We start from the raw sequence: 19,250 nt of genomic DNA on the forward strand, positions 1-19,250 counted from the left end.
CTGTAGCAATTCCTGGAGACATTCCTAAGGGAATCCCTAAACAGTCCCTGGAGGAAGTGCTGGATTAATTCCTGGAGGAGTTCCTGAAAGAATTCCAAGAGAAACTCCTTAAAAAGTGGTGCTGAAGGAATTTTTAAATAATCCGTGGAGTTGTTCCTGGAAGAAACATAGAAGAAATTCCCGGGCGAATCCCTGGAGGAATTACTGAAGAAAACCCATGAGGAATCTCGGAAGCAATCTTTGGAATTCCTTAGAAAATCCAGTGGCGATTCCCTAACCTCAAATCTACCTGTTCAACGTATGTAAATTCTTGAATTTTCTCAACAAACCGGTTTGTAATTTGTAGAAAATGACGAAAAAAGCTATTTCTGCAAGATGCCTATGGAAGAATTCACGAAGGAGAAACTCCTGGAGAAGTCCATTGTGGAATTTCTGAAAGAAGCCCTGAAGAATTTCCTGAATAAATGCATAAAGGAATTTCTGAAGGTGTCCTTGAAAGTATCCGTAAAGAAATCCCAGGTATTTTGCTCTTAGAATGACGTTTGTTTGAATTGAATACAAGTGAAAATTCGTGTTGCAGTAGCACATAACTGCACTCTATAGCAGCATATGGTTCTACAAAGTTGGCATGCCGTTTTTGTATTCCATGAAAAAAAAACATCATAACATTTAGCCATTCAATCAAGCTTGTTATTTGGTAAAAAATCTAAGATGAGATTGAAGTGGTTTTCTTGGAGAAATATTTGGCGAAATTTCCTGTGGTTTTCGAGTAAAAAAGGTTTGATAATTGTAGATAAAAACCTATATTATTAAAATATTGAAATATTAAATTTTTGAGATATTTTTTCTGGAACACTGAATAATCTTTGGATAATCTTTGAGTTGGTTCGATATTGAAAAATAAATCTGGCGGCCAGGGGAGGGGGGGGACGTGCTCTGCCCCCCTCTGGCTACGCCCATGCCATCTTATAAAAACGAATCAAGCTATATGCTGATCACTTTTGGGGTTCGCAAACCGGATCTAGAACTAGCTCTGAAAAGGTCCTCAATTCAAGAAAGACTATAAATCACATTCTGTGGAAGTGGTCTGGATCATCCACCATATTACCGTTAGTTTTAATTTATTCATACGACGAAACACTAACGAAATTCGAATGATGAATGTTTTCAAAAAAAAAAAACTCGAGTTCTGCAGGACGTTACCCTGTGTTTGTACGGACACTACTGCTTCCGAAATGAGATGTCTTCCAAGTGCAAACAATCGACGTAATTTGTCATATCCGAGCGTGAATCCACTCAACCCTTCACGGGTGTCACGTTCTACGATTATGATTACAATAAATTAAAATGTTCGTCCAGTCGTTGCTCTCCATCGCCGCGAGTGTGAGAGAGCATGCGGACATGGAACGCGTTGAAAATTGATTTATTCATTTTCATATTTATTTGCTCTGTTTTGCAGCCACGCACAATCACATGTGTGTAAGTAAATAAGTCCTCTACCAGCACAAAATCGGATGTGCTTGTAATATTTGTAGTTCTGATTATCTGTGGTGTAACTCGACCAAGCATGAAGCATCAAAATCGAAATAAATCATAATTTTCCTATTTTCTGTATACCGCATGTTACCCGCCCACATGGGTCTAGAGCAGCAGAATACCTTTAAATGATATTTCAATCTTCGGATTTTTTTTCTAACGCTGTAAGTCGGTTCTTTTGAACACAATTTCACTAACTTATCTTTTTCTTTCTCTTTCAGGTATTTTACCGGATGACTCAATCTCACCGTAGTGATGAGGTAATTTGTTGGGATGTGAACGAAACCTGCAATATAAAAAAAGGACGATCTTCTACCTGATAGCTAGATTGAAAGTAAAAATTGTGTGTTTTAAAGATAAAACGCACAGCTCCGAAATTAATGCAGTTCATGTACAAAAACTGAACAATAAAAAATCGATCTTGCTAAAAAATTTTGCGCATATCATGCAAAGAGTAAAATTTGAAGTTCTTAGATAAGCAAAATGGACGGTCACCCTGGAACTTGTCAACGGAGTATCTACTTCTACCATATACAACCATCGTCCGTCCATCCATCCATCCATCCATATATCTCAACGCTCACTCTTCTGCTCTAGCAGTTACCAAAGCAAGCGGAGGGCAAAAAAAGATAGCAAGACATTTTATGCTACATCAGTCTAGGCGACATCATCATCGTCGGTCGGGTTCGCTGAAAAAAAAAAGTAGGGGAAGAAACACAACGCTTTTGATTGATGTGCAGCTAAATGAAATGTAAAAAGAGTGATGGACGAATGACGAAATGAATGATGGGAGCGAAACCAGCGCCCGTGTTCAGTAGGTTTGTTTCCATAGGACCTGTTTCGCTTAGGTAAAACATCCCAAAAGTGTTAGTTGCTATCCTTTCCATTTGATTGTACATACCTATGTCTAACAGTTTTTTTGGAATGCTATTGGCTCACTCGGATATGTAGCGAGTGTTCAAAATGCAAAAATGTGTGAATGATGGATTCTTTTCACAATGAGTTATGTTGGTGACCATGTTCCTCCCGAAAAATTGAAAATTGTTGAATGTTTTTGTTGCTGTGCTGTGTTAAAGTTTAATCAATCAGTCATGTACTTCTGATGGAATAGCAACAAGCAATATCACCTTGCCATGACGCCTACAACAATCCAGAAATAAATTATTCACCATCGAGTGTCATCATCGAGGCTAGAATACGTTTTCTCACAATAAATAAACCGAAAATATCGTACAAGGAATATAACAACCAGAATCTATTAGGGTGTCCATAAATAAAAATCGGTGGAAAGGTGCCGGCAGTAACTACCACTGAAGCAGTCTCACTCATACAACCACAGTTTACAATACTCTCTCTAGTCTCCACATTCGGTTGGATCGATGATGATGATCTCGTACATAAACAAAGCATAAATCTTTCCACTTCCTCTGCCGTGAGTTCTCCGGCGTTCGCTTCACAATGATGAACATTCACACCTTTTGGCAGACGCAACTAGAGTAGGTATAGGTACCCATTGATAACTAGCACATCGAGCCGAGAGCAGCCAGTCAACAGGGCCTCGCCATCTGTGCAGTTCAGTTTGGTATACGTCGCCGTTTGAGCGCCGCATGACTCTCAGCCATGTCGGGGCAGCCAGGTCTGGCGCCCACTTTTCGTTCGATTCATAGCCTTTCAGTGTGATGGAAGCAGGCTACCAAGCGAACTCTCTCGCACGTGACTGAGCGACCACACAGTTCCCCCTGGTGTGAATGTATGCGAGCGCCACGCTGATTGCACAAAAATAAAATACAGTCTGTTTACATTAATATATCATACAGAGGGAATTGTGGGCATGTAGGGTTACCAGATTGTTGGGTTTGAAGGATAATATCAAAGAATAACAATACGTTTTTATTTCTGCAATTTATTAAAACAGAGAATATGTGCTAATGGAAAACGATAAGAAATTCTGATTTATTTTTATCAGACCTTTTGAAGTGAGATTGAATCGTTGTTCATTACAGAAGGCCAAGATTCTCGTTCATAAGCTTCTTCAGATTGTACAAGGAGCAACTAAAAAATGCTCATTTGGGGACTTTTAAAATTAAATTTGAGTTCTTTTTCATCTCCCTTTTCATGCGCTCTTTTTTTCTGTCTGTTTAACTCTTCTACTAAAGCTTATATAACTCCTATATGACTAAATTTGGCCATATAAGAGTCACATAAACTAGTTAAGAACAAGCAGATTCAGTGTGAAATTTCTGCAACATTGGTGATATGTTTTTGGTCGCATTCTAAACGAGAACATTGCAGAAGTCCTGCGTTGAACCCTGACTAGTATGTTTTTTGATTGACGTTTTTCCAAGGCCATTGCTTGATTTTTGGAGAATTGATTGACAAAATCTTTGCAAGATCCTTGAGGGATTCATTTTCAAAACTTTGATACATTTCTTACAAGATTTGTTAAAAATTACAAATACGTGATCAGAAGAATTCCTGGTAAACTGATCATTGATAGATCTCTGCTTATTTATTGACCTTTTTCGGCCATACCAGTCGGCTAAAATAGTGTGTCTAAAATAGACGTAAAAATGCTTCAATTGAAGGCAAAGCTCGTTCAATTGACAAATTGAGAGATACATTTGTGAAAAAATTACCACTTGTTTTAGTGAGATTCGAACTCACGACTCTGTATCGCTGGTCCAGCGCTTTAACCAACTAAGCTACAGAATAACTTACGATTCTGTAGACTGGAGACGAAGCACAACCCTGGACTGGATTGCTTCTGAGAAATTTTAGTGAAGATGCTCAAGATACACTCCTTGTAGTATGTTTGGTGCTTTGAAAATAGGGTAAAAACTATAATTTGGACATGTATGTAATTTGGACAGACGCGGCGTTGTATGTCTTGTTCCGGAGAGCTTATAAAAGTAGATACTTCTCAATATCGATTATTGGATCAAGTAGAATCTATTCTGATGACTTACGGTGAAAATACGCTTAACAATTAAGAATTTACTTCAAAATTATCGAAAATGCAAATTATTTCACTAAAACCCCTCAAATGCACATGTATGCAAGACGAAATACACTTCACAGTCACATACAATATTCGCCACAACATCGTTTAATTAATAATTGTAAGAAATTTAAAAGCCTTATTGCAATGAAAACTGTTCAATAAAGAAGCATTAGGCAGCCAAGCTCTTAACATTTATCTAGAACGCTTAAAATAGGTGGTGTCCAAAATACATTACAAGTTTTCTACTGTAAATATATTTTAGTCATCTGACGAACTACATGGTGATGCTGTGCAATTGCATACATGGAAGCGTATTCGGTGGGTCTGGCGATATTTCCTCGATTTTAACAAAAACTGTAATATTATCAAAATAGATGCCTGTTAAGCGGAGAAATTTGATTATTCGTAAGAAAATATTTGTTAATTTATGCTACTTCCATGATTTAGCAGTATACATGGCTAAACATTGAGATAATTGCCCTGTCCAAATTATATATACCTGGGGGTGTCCAAAATATATATTCGGTGTCCAAAAAGCAATTCTAACAGGCGATTGGAAATTGTGATTTTCTCAGCTTAAAATGCTTTCGTTAAGGTTTTTGTCACCAGGAACGCAAAGTACAGTCATATTAAGCGTATTAGTAACATTGCGAAATAATCAATTACTTTCTAAGGAAGCTAGGGGATTTTTTTTCCAACGTTGTCTTCAGCCTGTCCAAAATACATGAACTACCCTACATGAAAAATACAAAAACGTTATGATATTTCCACCCAGTCATTTGATACATCATTCTTCGTGAATGCCTGGTATGGCTTTGCTCGATTCTTTTTTTTAATTTGGCTTTAATCAAGTAGATTTATCCTTCGTCCACTGAAGCACCAATATTTTAATCGTGGGCTTCCCTTGTTCTCATTCATTTGATTGTTTTTTTTTCATCAGCAGGTAAAGACTTTTGAAGTGAATGCAGAATTTTTGAAGTGCCGCGATGCACTTGTCAAGGCTTCGCGGTGCACCAAGTGCACCGCGGTGCATGATCTGAAAACCCCTGCTCTAAGAAGTCGTTCATTTTCTCGATAGATTTCTCCCGAAATTTCTCAAAGAATTCCTGCTGAAAAACTTCCGGGTATTCCAGGATTTCTCCGAAAAATTCCCTCCGGATTCCTCCAAGAGTTCGTTCCGAGATTTGTCCAAGAATTTGTTTATAGATTCCTCCAAAAATTCTTTCTAAGATTCCTGCACTAGTTCCTTCTGGAAAATCTTCTTTGGATTCCACCAAGAGCTGCGCGATATCTCTAGGAATGCCATCTGTTGTCTTCGAAGTCCCAGAAGGATGAAGAAGCTTCTGCAGGAATCCCACAAAGAGTTCCTCAAGGAATTTCAGAGGAAGGAATCATCAAAAGGAGGATTCCCAGGCAGTGACGTAGTCAAAAATTGTCTCTGGGAGGAGTTTTCAACGGTCAATGATACCTTCTTTGATCTGTTACTATAAACAGTATTGAGCAATTGTATTTGTAGTTTGAAAATAGCGGCGCACCCAAACAAAATTTCGTCACAGTGCAATTTGTCCCACAAGTTTTGGCTTTGGGTTGGGTTTTAACCTTTAACCTTTAAGGCGAATTTTTTTTATTAAATAACGAAGCAATATTTTCAAAATCGGTTTTCGTACACATATAGAGTATGGAGCAAGGTATCTTCTGATTTTTTTTTTAGATGGAAAATGTTTTCCGTTTTTGCAGAAACCATTTTTATGTGAAATTTTGTTCAAAAATGGTTTCTGCAAAACTAAAAACATTTTCCACTACAAAAAAATTACGAAGATACCTTGATCCATACTCTACATGTGCACGAAAACCGATTTTGAAAATATTGCTTCGTTATTTAATAAAAAATCAAAAACCAAAAAGTGAGGAAATGCTTCCAGTTTCGCCTTAAGTCAGAATCGTAGAAACAAGGTCAAAGGCTCATTTCGTTCTATATGACGCCACGATGCTGTGGTCAAATTTTCAGCCAAATCCGTTAACATTAGGCCGGTGCTAAACTCGTTTGAAGTTTATATGGGAGTTTATATGGGAAAACATCGATTTTTGCAATTTTCTACTGAGGGGTTCTAATTTTCCTTAAAACATGTAATGAATCCTATAGAAATATAGCCTGGGAAATGCCAAAAAACTTTGTGGAAGACCACAACGTAATCAGACACTTGAGAAAAAAGCTCTAGCCTAGACAGTACGGGCACATTCAATGAGATTTTATTGCTATTGTTATTCCTTTACATGTTAAATGTTAAGCACCACCAGATGATCTGCATGTAATATCTTTTCTTACAAGCTTCGGATGACTTTGCGGTTTTCGACAAAGTTTTTTGGCACATGTAAGACTATAGTTCTATACAATCGGCTATGTGATTTAAGTAAAAATAGTGCCCCTCATGAGAAAAACGCTAAAAACGATGTTTTCCCATATAAACTTCCATACAAACTTCAAACGAGTTTAGCACCGCCCTAATGTTAACGGATTTGGCTGAAAATTTTACCACAGCATCGTGGCGTCATATAGAACGAAATGAAAAGGGGGCCCATCGAACTTTTTGACATGTGGTATTTTGAGCCACGCTAACTTGCTTGTTATTGACTCGTAGTTATCTCCCATACTCCTCCTCGACGGTTCGACACCTGGCCACCTCCCGGAGCAATTCTAGTTTGACGGCTTGGAGTGGCTTAGTCAGCAAGTCCGCCACCCTTTTTCTTGTGGGGATATATACCAAAACTCCATTTTACTTATTCTGCTTCAACTTCTGGACATAGTGATATATTGTTTCAATGTGTTGGATTGTCGTCATACAGAAGGTAAACTTGATTTTATGATGCATCCTTAGTTGTATAGGTACTCTTCGATATAACGTACAAAAAAGTTTTCTCTTTGTTCGTTATATCGAAGTGTACGTTATATCGAAGCAGAGACAAATTTAATACTTTTTATGCTAATATTGATGATTTCGACGTGAAATTAACCCCAAATAATGATTTCGGTGAAATTCACAAAATCAATAATGAAAAACATGAGTTTTCTCGAAAAAGTAATTTCGTTTTTTGTGCTTCGATATAACGTACATTTTGCTTCGATATAACGTACACTACATTTTTCCCCAATTTGCGCTAATTCTAGGTAACAAGGTTAATACTGCAAGAAAACATTTATTTGAGTGGTTTCGTAGCTTATCTGAGGGTTATTCCTGGGAAAAATTAAAATTTTCAATGTTGTACGTTATATCGAAGCAAAATGTACGTTATTTTGAATTCGCTATATCGAGGGTACGCTATATCGAGGGTACGCTATATCGAGGGTACGTTATATCGAAGAATACCTGTATTCACTTAGTGTGACATATTCAACTTCTGTTTACTACTCAGAGTCACAAACGTTCGCTTTCTGGCACTCCAGCTGTCTGATTCTCCGGAAAACCAAAACAGCAATCCAGAGGCTGATTTTATGGCCCTAGAATCGTCGGCCCAACCAGCATCAACGTAGATGTGCAATTGAGAATCATCCTCATCCAGCACCAGCTCGTAATCCATCGATTCCTTGACATACCTTGAAATACCTTGAGATACCTTTTGGCTACAACCCAGTCGACTCAGTCTTTCCCAGAAACGTTACGTTCACAGCAATATCTGGGCGAGTATTGATGGCTACATACAATAACTCACCGATCAGACTGGAACCTAGGGAGACCACCCCGTCAGCTATCGTCGGCTTAAGAAAAAGGTCACAGAAAGTAGCACAGTTTTGTACCTTGAATTCCAAATCATTGAAATCTCTAGTTCCGATTCCGAGATAATATCTCCCATGCATGGAATTTCATGATTGGAATAACTTATTCGTACTCTCGCACCACATAACTTTTTTCACAAGTGTCGTGTCATTTTGCAGTCTTTGGCAAAGTTTTTCGATATATTCTAGGCTATACATCAATGTCAATAATTAGATCGTTTTAGTCTTTTTTTTTTCAAGATTTGAGAGAAATGCTAAAAAGTACGTTTTTCCCTGAGTGTCGCGGACTGACTCAATATGCTCTCTTAGCGAGAGTCAAACATCGGAAGCCAAATATAACCATCTATGTTGTACATATGTACGAAGAGCGAAAGCGATTTGTTTATTGTTTGAAACTGTATGCCTATCATACAGGCACCGCTTCCTCAACCAATTGTAGAGCTGTGGATTTTTTCCCAATTTAACCAATAATTTACCCATCTGTACGTATGTACAGTGTATCAAACAATTGTCCGTACAGCAATTTTTTGGTCAAAATAATTTTTCATTCAAATGTTTATAACTTTTTTATACGTCAATCAAAAGCGCTGAAATTTTGACCAATCATGAATCATATATTAAAGCTACATTGGTAAAATTTTGAGCGAGATCGAATAAGTTTTCTGAAAGTTATAGAACTTTTAGTAAAACTTATTAGATTTTTGAACACATTTTCAAAACATTATATCTCAGTATGTAGTCGATGAAACTTTTTCAATTTTTTTTTGTGTTACAGCTGATACCTAAGGCTGTCATATGCAGCTACTTTTGAGGTTTTATATTCACTACAAAAAATATGAAAAATGTGCTTATGTAGTTGACGATTTTTAAAAATTTACCATATTTTGCACATATAATCTGCCAAACGTTTTCCACCAATAAAAGTGCATTGACTGAACAAAAAATACATAGGACCTACTCTTCATATGTAGTTTAGTAGGTCCTGTATAAAAATATTACATTAGGAGAGTTTCAAAACGTTGAAAACACTTGGCACTTTTATTGATCAAAATATGATAAATTTCCAAATGACACTCTGAACATATACAGATTTTTCACATTTTTTGTAGTGAATATAAAACCTATAACGAAGCTGCATATGAAAGCCTTAGGTATCAGCTGTATCACAAAAAAAATTGAAAAAGTTTCATCGAGTACATATTGAGATATAATGTTTTAAAAATGTGTTCAAAAATCTTATAAGTTTTACTAAAAGATCTATAACTTTCAGAAAACTTATTCGATCTCGCTCAAAATTTTACCAATGGAGCTTTAATATATGGTTCATGATTAATCAAAATTTCAGCGTATTTGATTGACGTATAAAAAAGTTATGATCATTTGAATGAAATATTTTTTTGACCAAAAAATTGCTGTACGGACAATTGTTTGATACACTGTAAGTTGAGTTATTTGAAATTCATAATTGACCACACGGATTGGTATTAGCGAAAATTTGCACTTTGAGTGAGACGATTTTTCGTTTTTTTTTTTGGTTTTTATTTCTGTGTATTTTAACTAAAGCTAATTCTACACTTGAGACGATTTTCGGCTATCTTCGTGAATTGTGGTCTATGTTCTGCGGAAAGGCAACTTGTATATCTTACTTGCCGGGCAGCATTTATAATCTTTATGTATAGCACTTTGAATAGGCAAGTCGTGAACCATGCGTCGAATTGCTTCTATATCACGATGTCCAAGTCTCTGGTGCAGTGGTGCCAGTTGTGCAAACACTTCTTCGGATGTTGTTTCGCAACCGTCATCGCATTGCCCTTTAGAAAGTACCAGGTTGTGAAGCTTTCTTCGTTTGGCAGCCATCTCAGCTGCAAAGTTGGTGTGTTGAGCTGTGAGTGACAGCACGTATGATGAAGCTGTAGCCACAGCTGTAAAGTTTGGGATAAAGTGTTCGATTTCCGGTCTGTCCAGAATCTTTTCGTAATGAAAATTCCCTTTACTTCCTTGGGTATGGAGTATCTTCATGGCTGCCACAAGATACATATACAGATACGAAATGGTCATTTGCAGTCAAACTCTCTGTCAAACTGTCAAGTGATCATAAGGCTTTTTACGGCATCATCAGCATCGGCAGCCATGTTGGATATGAGCCTCAAAATTTCAAAGTGATAATTCTCTGCCACCGAAGCGAATATTCGTATGAAAAAGTATCATCCTATATGCTCACTCGCAGTGATTGCGATGATACTTTTTCTGCTGCGTTGCTGCAGAACTGACAGTGTTTTATCACTTGAAAAACGCGAAGCAAACAATCATTGAAAAGCAAAAAGTCAATGATTCGTTTGAAAACTTAGTGATGCAGCAAGACACCATAAAACACAAAGCTGTAAAGGAGGGGTTGACCCAGTGTGGACGTTACGCCAAGAAGGAGCGTATGATGACAAAAGGAAAGGTATCAATCGGAACATAATCGCCAAGTTTCCAAATAGGACCAAACAGAAGTTGTGATATCGAACCGTGTTCAAATCTTCAATGAGCTTGGTTTATGGGAGCCCTATATCGCTTCGTGATAAAACATGGCAACATTGCGTCCATTGCAAAAGCATGCTTCCCTCTGCTAAGTACATAACCCTCGCAGACACCGACCACCAGATAGAAAACACACTCGGACAGACTCACCAACATTCACGCAAACACCAGCCGTGAGCTCCATAGAAGCTCTCACAGCCAGGGCACTCCCGTCAAGTAAGCACGTTACCCACGACTCATCGGCCCGTCCGTTTTGAGCCGGGATGCGTTGGTTTTCCTTCCAGAATCTCCTTTCTAAGGCTGCATGGTTCTCCCCGCCGCCACCGGCCGCCTGGCTGACTGACGACGGACTGATGTTACACTCCCTGCTGCCGGGTTGCGTTTTGGATTTCTATGCCATTTTCCCTTTCTGTCTTTTATGCTTATGCTGTTGCGCTGTTTTCCATCCTGGCTGGCATGGCTGGATGCATCAGAGCATGGATCGGACGGAGAAGAGTTTCATTCACTCATTCGTTCGTTCGTTGGTCGATCGCAATGCGATTCTCGGTCGGAATCTATACACACACGTCGTAGTAGTAGAGCCGGGAGGATTGGCACACTCTGGCCGACGAGCGTTTGTCGGGGGGTTTTCATACAGAACAGATTAGCAACAGCAGAAGGTACTACATCAACGGCGCGGAATTGTGTTTGATGTGTGTTGTTGCTTTGGCTCTCGTCGGTGTGCTCAACTGGCTCGGTGTGCTGCACCGTTGTTCGTACGAAACGCGCGGTATTTCACTGAACAGCAGCGACCGACCTTCCGATCCAACTTGCAAGGGAGGAGAGTGTGCTGTGCGCCCGCGTTTGTTGTGAGTTGTGTTTTTTCAAGGGATTTTTCATTAGAGAAGCTTAGTATTTGCATGACACTCGGGTAAATAAGACATAGCGAATAAGCCACGCGCGCGACAATGGAAATCGCCATTTTTCGCGGGTGTCGTGTGTGCAGTGTGAAACAATTTGCGTGAATTTGGTTCAATCAGTATTTGTTCAGTGTTCTATGGCATCAACTTGGAATTTAATCAAGAATGTGCTAATGAGCATGTTTCAATCTAAGTAGCCCGATCGGTCGTTGTTTACATATGACCGCGACAAACGTGCGTGTTGGTTAACCGCTCGAAGAAGACCGTGACCGTGATTAGCGTGAAATAATCTCAAAGAATTACAACTGATTAGGAGTTTCTACGGTAGCATCAAGCCGTTTTGTATTGTTACCTTCCGGCAGAAGAAGTCCCGCAGTGAAGTAGTAGAAAGTGTTTCCTAATTATGTGTCTTCAGGTTGGTGAATCCCTTTCCGTAGTGTGACACAAGTTGAGCGGCGCGCGAAGAAAATCAGCGCCAGCGTGCAACAAGAGGGCAGAAAACAGTGAGAATCGAAGGCAAAAAATTGTAAGATTTATGATTCGATTGCAATCGTCGTACAGAAAACCGAGGAAAAGGCGACGCAAGAAAAAAAGAGATAATTTATTAGTATTGGATTCAAATTCAAATAAAAAACGAAAGCAAAGAATAGAAAGGAAACCATACTGGTGACGACCGCAGAAGATGGTTCTCTAGAGAAAGTGAGAGTGGTTTCGGAGAAGCATAAAGTATTGGCTTTCAATTAGAGAAGCGATGCGTTGCGGAAGGAAGTGTTAAACGAGCTCATCGAACTGGGAAGAAAGGTAAACCGCTTGATACTACAAATTGATATCTTGTTATCCCTAGCATAAAAAAAAATACTTGAAGATTTATGAACCGCGTATCGCCGAACCGAAGTTAAATGTGTGACTAATACAGTCAAAGGCAATTCGCCCAAAGGGGCACATCACATAAAAAAGAGCAAAATTCCTCACTGTCTGGTCAATGTAAAAATGTCCAACTAACCCAAATTCATGTGTCTTATACCTCTACTCTGAACCTGAGAACACTGCGTCTGGAGACCGCAGTTCAAACTCCACGTTGACCAACGCTAACGTTTTATTCATGAGCATGCGTTTCCCGCGCACATTGGTGTTATTTTCATTCTCAACCAAATATCTTGTTTCATGGAGCAGCGGGGCCACTTATTCATCTTACTCGTTCGTTCATTCTCAAAACTAAGCGGGGCCCGAACAGAAAAGGAAGCGAATGTGGATGATGAATAATTTTTGAAGAATTTCAAATTCCGATTGTGAAGTTACCTACAGCGGAGCTTTTCAAATGTATATATTGCAAAAATGTTTAACCAACGATTTTTAAAACTTATTTTTAAAAGAACAGGACATTTCACGCTATGTCCAAAGGCAAGTATTATCAAAATCGAATGTACCTCATATGTTATTCCCTAGGATCGTAGCTTTGGACCTCTAGTTTCAGAATGTTTGCGATTTAAAATATTTAATCTTGGGTTTTTTGATATTTTTGATTTTTACTATTTTTGTATACAAATATCGAAAAAAAAGTCATTTTAAGTCAATTTCGTCCCACATAAAAATGTATGGGAAAAACCCAAGATCTATTATTTTAATCCAGAAATTTTCTGAATCTAGAGGTCCAAAAATATGGTTCTATAACTATATGGTACATTGACATTTGTAGGGGGAAACCTAAATCGTAACTTAAGCTCAAGCAACTAGTTTTCATATAGCGTACCCTCGATATAACGAATTCGATATGACGTACATTTTGCTTTGATATTCAATAATTGCCCCCAAAAAGCTAGTTTTTAAGACGTATTTGGTTTTCCCGAGTTTTAATACTTTTTGCTCAATTCCTACAGCATTGATGTCAAAAAAGCAAATTACCACACAAAAAATAGTGAATATGATGCCGCTTTAAAATATTCAACTTGTATATTAGGGTGTTCTAGAACAAATTCTATCCAAAAATAAACTTTTAAGGGTTTTTCTTATTACAAGTGTGGTAATTACATATAATTTATTTAATCTTATACATACGTTGTTCGAAAAACTTGTAGCAAACAAGTACAGGGGATGGCCAAAATGTTTGGGATAGGCAACTTTTTTTTTCTCTCACAAAAAAGTTCAACTTGCTATAACTTTTCATGGAGTGCATCAAAAAATCTCAAATTTTAACTGTTTGTCAACCTATTATATGTGCATCATTGGTACAAATTTGGGCTCGATTGATTAATCTTTCGCAAAGTTAGAACCGTTCGGGTAAAACACTATTTTTTAGACAACTCATTTTTGAGCTGTCATATCTCGGAAACCAGTAAACCGAATTGAATTAAATTTTGATCGTACACTAACAATATACAAATGCTTTACAAACTATTAAAACATAGATACTTTTTGAACGTTGGAAAAAGTTATCATGGATAGACACTTTTTGAATTTTTCTCGAAAAATGTAAGTTTTTTATGTCAATGTCAATAAATTTTAGTGTTGATGTCCAAAGATTTTCCACTTCTGTTTTCAAGTTATCTTTAATCAGATATATTAGAGTCAATTTAGCTTAAAGGAAGGGCATGTATTTTTTGTGTGGTATTGTAAATTTGAGTTATTTTCCTCTATATGGGTAAAAATTTCAACCCGGTATAACTTAAATCAAAGAGACAAAATATTACATTTAATAACGTTGTATTAGGTATCAATATATTGTTGATAAACGTTAAAAAATTCATTCAATTCGGTTCACTGCTTTCCAAGATATGACAGCTCAAAAATGAGTTGTCTAAAAAATAGTGTTTTACCCGAACGGTTCTAACTTCGTGAAAAACTATTCAATCAAGCCCAAATTTGTACCAATGATGCACATATAACAGGTTGATAAACAGTCAAAATTTGAGATTTTTTGATGCAATCCATGAAAAGTTACAGCATGTTGAATTTTTTTGAAGGAGAAAAAAAATGGCCTATCCCAAACATTTTGGCCACCCCCTGTATATCTTGCATTTAGTGTTGAAAGAATTATTTTTTGACAAGTTTTAGTATAGTTATGATTTTTTGAAGTTCGAATTTGAAGTTGAATAGTCAAAAAACACAAAATTGATTTGATGCATCTCTTAATTTCAAGGGAATTAGCTGAAATTTTGACCAGTTACTTCTTTAGGATGCCAATCAAAACATGACGGTGGACTTGAGAATCAGAGAACATCATGGAGAACAATTTTACAAATTGGACAGGCTTACTCAACATGTGTACGAATACCGATTTTGAAAATATTAGTTCGTTATTTAATAAAAAAAATCAACGACCAAAAACATGAGGAAATGCCTCCTGTTTCGCCTTAATGGTTAAACTAGATACAAAAGCTTTCAAGTAAGAGAATCAAATATTCCTAATACTCATAATGTCAACAATAATGTCAAAAGGTTCCAAATAGAACGAACAGTAAATGGTAGAAAAAAGAAAAATCTTCGTTGAAAATGTGAGCACCACCACCACCAGCATACTGTTAGTTACCAGGAATTTGACAGCACCTTTGAATTATTTTGATAATAATTCGGTCTAATACCCCTTTCGGTCGAACGGCATTTGGTGAATTGGTCGGACACTCAGATATCCAATACATGAGAAGTGTCAAAACCAGCATTTATTTTCATTCGACTAATTCGATTACAACTCGTTTCAGTTGCATCAGCAAGACGATGCAACTTTTCTCGTTGCATTGTAAACAAATAATGTTAATGAAAATTTTGGAAGAGGGAAAACAATCTTTGAGTAATTTGCTTTTGAAGTTCTTGTAATAGAAGCACAATGTCAATTATATTCAAGTACACTCTAATGATGAAATTAAAATCTAAAGGCTCAAATGGAACAAACCTTCAGTACTTGTGTTTAGTCTTGTGAAATATCCTTTCTATTTTGAAAAATGAAAAAGTTGAAATATACTCCTATATGCAATATGCAATCATCTCGCTACACCAACCCATAGTAGTCGTTAAATATTTACCGTAACAGAGATTTGTCAATGAAATTTCACACTTGGGAGTGTGAATAGAGATATTCGATTGTCAAAGTCACCTGGCATTCATTATATTGGCTAATAAAAATGCCTTTCGATTTTTCAATGCATTCTTCAACTATTTGCACCTTTTACGAATTCTAGATTCACAGTACCGTAAAATGTTAATTATCGGCATTTAATTAAAAATTATCATAACCATATGCGTTCGCTCCACAGTGGACGGAAGCCCACGATAAGTGCACACAAAGCGAAATTTATCTCCATCCAAACATACAAGATAACGCAACAAATTGACTCCGGATAAACATGATTCCGTTTCACTCCACAGAGTTGAGGTTTCTCAGTAGAACACGTCCATAGGCACACAAACACATAGTCAATACATACAGCCTTGTGGCCGCATTTTTACCGCATTTAGTAGGTTTAACTTGAATGCAAAAAAAATGAATATTTAATTGAATTTTTTCTTACATGTTCAGGTGCATGTCTTACGTACATGCATGTATGCCAATGGATAAGTGTAAGCTATAAAGCAGCCGGTGATGGGAGCCCACCTTGCCGGTCGTAAGTTCTCAATAACCGTCAACATGGACACCCTTGTCAATTACATAGACGGAATTTTCCTTTAAAAAAAACAATAACAACAATTGTATGAATTATGAAACATAATAGTACATAATTGCACTTTTTTATTGTTTCAAGATAACAGCACCCGTGTCTCCCATATCGAGCAAGAATGCTCCAAAGGAGGTGTGAAGGAAGAATTTAAAGCACCAAAATTACACATTTTTGCACAGCCCACCATTATTGACGGCCGAATGATCATACATGATGCGCGTGATGGTTTACTTTTCCCGTGTTCCCGGAGCTGGATGCAGGAGCACTTACAATAATGCATTCATAATTTGATAATCATTATAATTACTAGCCAGTACACCCGGTAATACGATCTGCGTGCCATATGAATAGCAAAGGGGGTGATCATAGGAACCCACTGATTTCTGCTCAGCTCAGCACACTCTAATTTACTGCAACAATGTGTAACATAGTATGCCATGACACAGCCAAACTTGCAGTTATGAAAATGTAACCCTTGCAGCAGCTCGCAACGCACGCTGGTGGCCGACTGGTGCCTGTTGGAGGCAAATCGTGCCCTCGTCCGTCTCGTGGCTTGATCGGTGCGATCAATAATGAAGGAGGAATGGGCGTACAGATTGAAAACCTGAGCCATCATTGGCAGTTGGCTGCCCTACCCGCCGCGGGGCCCCGTTTGGCGTGAGAATGTGAGCATGTGTAATTTCCAAGGACTGTAATTTTCTGCTGATTCTTTTTGGATTAGAGACCCATTTTTCATACTTTCCGACCGGTAGAAATTATAACGTTGCCCGCAACAATTTCACAAGCTGTATTATTATAGTTGGGGGTACCACGAGCGAAGATCAATAAAATCTACTACAAAGATGCTACAGTGCAGTTCGCACGTATCGATACAGACGATGGAAGTCAATATGGGCGGAAATTGACTGGCGCTTGAATTTCATAGGGCAATTGTTTGTTTGTGTTTATTGGTATGCTTAATGATTTATATACCTTGCATAAACAAACTCAGGATGTGATCGCGACTCTCAGTAACAAGCAGCGTGTTACGGAGTAGGAATGTGTGAATAAACAGGGGAATTTATTTGTATGGTGATTCTGTTTTGATTTACCTTATACGTTAAGATCATTTGATCGGCGTTGAGTCGAAGTTCACTATGCGATATTTTAGATAAGTATAGATTAGTGAAGTAATTCGATTCGACTTGATATCCCAAGTGCTAGAAGTAGTATTTGAAGGAATCCCTGCTGTTTGATGGATGTATTGCAAGAGGTATTCCGAGAGGAAGCCTTGGAGAAGAATCCCAGCAAGAAATCCTGAAGGGATCCTAAGAGGAATTATCGTAGGAACCCCAACAGTTATCCGTGCAAGGATTCCTCCAGAAATGGTTCCGATCATTCCTTTAGGGATTTCTCTAATGATTTTTCAAGGAATTCCTCTCGGAATACTTCCAAGACCTCTTGCTGGGATTCCTTCAGGAACTCTTACTAGGATTTCCCCAAGCATTCTTGCTGGGATTGCACAAACATTTCCAGATGGTATTTTTGCAGTTTTTGGAATCCATAGGATTCCTCCAGAAATTGCTAAAAAAAATCTGTCAGGAATTGTTTGAGGAGACCTTCTAGAGGATTCCCACAGCGAATTCCTGGAGAAATTTCAGCAATTTCAAAATAAATTCTCAAAGGAAACAAAACTTGGACGAATCCTTAGAGGCATTTTTGGAAGATTACCTAGAGAAATTCTGAGAAATGTCAGGAAAAAAAATCTCTCGGAATTCCTAGAGCATCTCATAAAAAGTTACAGAAGTAGTTACTAGATTAATCATATCAAGAACAATTCGAGGACTCCCAACAAGAATGTCTAGAGGTAACGACAGTAATATGCGATCTTCTGCAACATTCTACGTAAGTTCAAAATGGCATAGTGTTGGCGAAGCTCGTTTACGATGGTTCCATTGTTACCGTGCCGATAGTGGCGATGATAGTCTTTTATCAAAAGGTTGATAGCACGGTGCTTCGATGGTAGAATTATCGGAAACCGGGTATCGTAGGTCACGTCCTCCGCAGCAACAATACGGCTTCGCTGCCGCAACAATCCGGATTCGTCAACGGCAGGCATCAACTTGGCCAAGTTACTTTTTCGATTTAGGATAAGTTACGTTGATTTATTCTTCTCCGGAATAGCAATCTCGCCCGGGTAACTTTCGTCGAATTGATGGAAGTTCAGACATCATTTTTTTTTTGCAAGAAATAATTTAAAAAACTGTTTTTTTTTGTATTTCCTTATCCAGCAAGAAAAAAAAAACAATTCAAAAACTTTTTCTCAATGTACAGGGCGGCAACGTTGAAGTGATTCACTAATTTGGGAGCCATACGTTGCCATTCATGCTATTGCATTGAAAACAAGTGTGCTTGGGGAAACGGGAACTTAGATATGGGGCTTTTAAGAAACAAAGGATTCACGGATTGACTCTGAAGAATATTTTTCGACAGGGTTGCCAGATCTCGCGTTCTGCTCGAGACGCACGCTGCTCACAACATTTTTTTCGGACGATTTTTTTTTACTTTGGAAGCGTCTCTGAATAAACAAAATGATCGTTTGTATAAAGCAAGTCTTCGTGAAATTCCTGCCGACAAACGAGAGGTTCGACGATATCGAAGTGCTGCAGCGGTGATGGTTTGTGGCGCCATATCAACAAAAGGCCAATTACCATTGTTGTTCATCGACAGGGGCATAAAAATCAACAAGGAATACTTTTTACAACACGTCATGAAATATCACCTATTCTCCGGTGCCAAGAAACTGTTTGGAAAAGGAAGTTTTTTGTTTTCAGCAGGACTCAGTACCGACGCATAAGGCAGTAATTGTTGAACAGTGATGCAAGCAAAAT

At 37.9% G+C, this 19,250-nt stretch overlaps 1 protein-coding gene across 5 annotated transcripts in view; it reads left to right on the forward strand.

The window, feature by feature from the left end:
• The window catches only part of LOC109406960 (homeotic protein antennapedia), a 247,339-nt gene that overhangs the window by 156,685 nt on the left and 71,404 nt on the right, over positions 1-19,250 (forward strand). The window contains exon 1 of one of the 5 annotated variants that reach the window (XM_019679968.3): positions 10,944-12,532. The exons of the other annotated variants lie outside the window; for them this stretch is intronic. The gene's annotated coding sequence lies outside the window, so the exon portion shown is untranslated. Of the gene's footprint in view, positions 1-10,943; positions 12,533-19,250 lie in introns of those variants that run through there. 5 annotated transcript variants of the gene reach the window in all.

The sequence above is a fragment of the Aedes albopictus genome, chromosome 1, assembly GCF_035046485.1.
Source record: "Aedes albopictus strain Foshan chromosome 1, AalbF5, whole genome shotgun sequence".
Classification (NCBI taxonomy): Eukaryota; Metazoa; Arthropoda; class Insecta; order Diptera; family Culicidae; genus Aedes; species Aedes albopictus.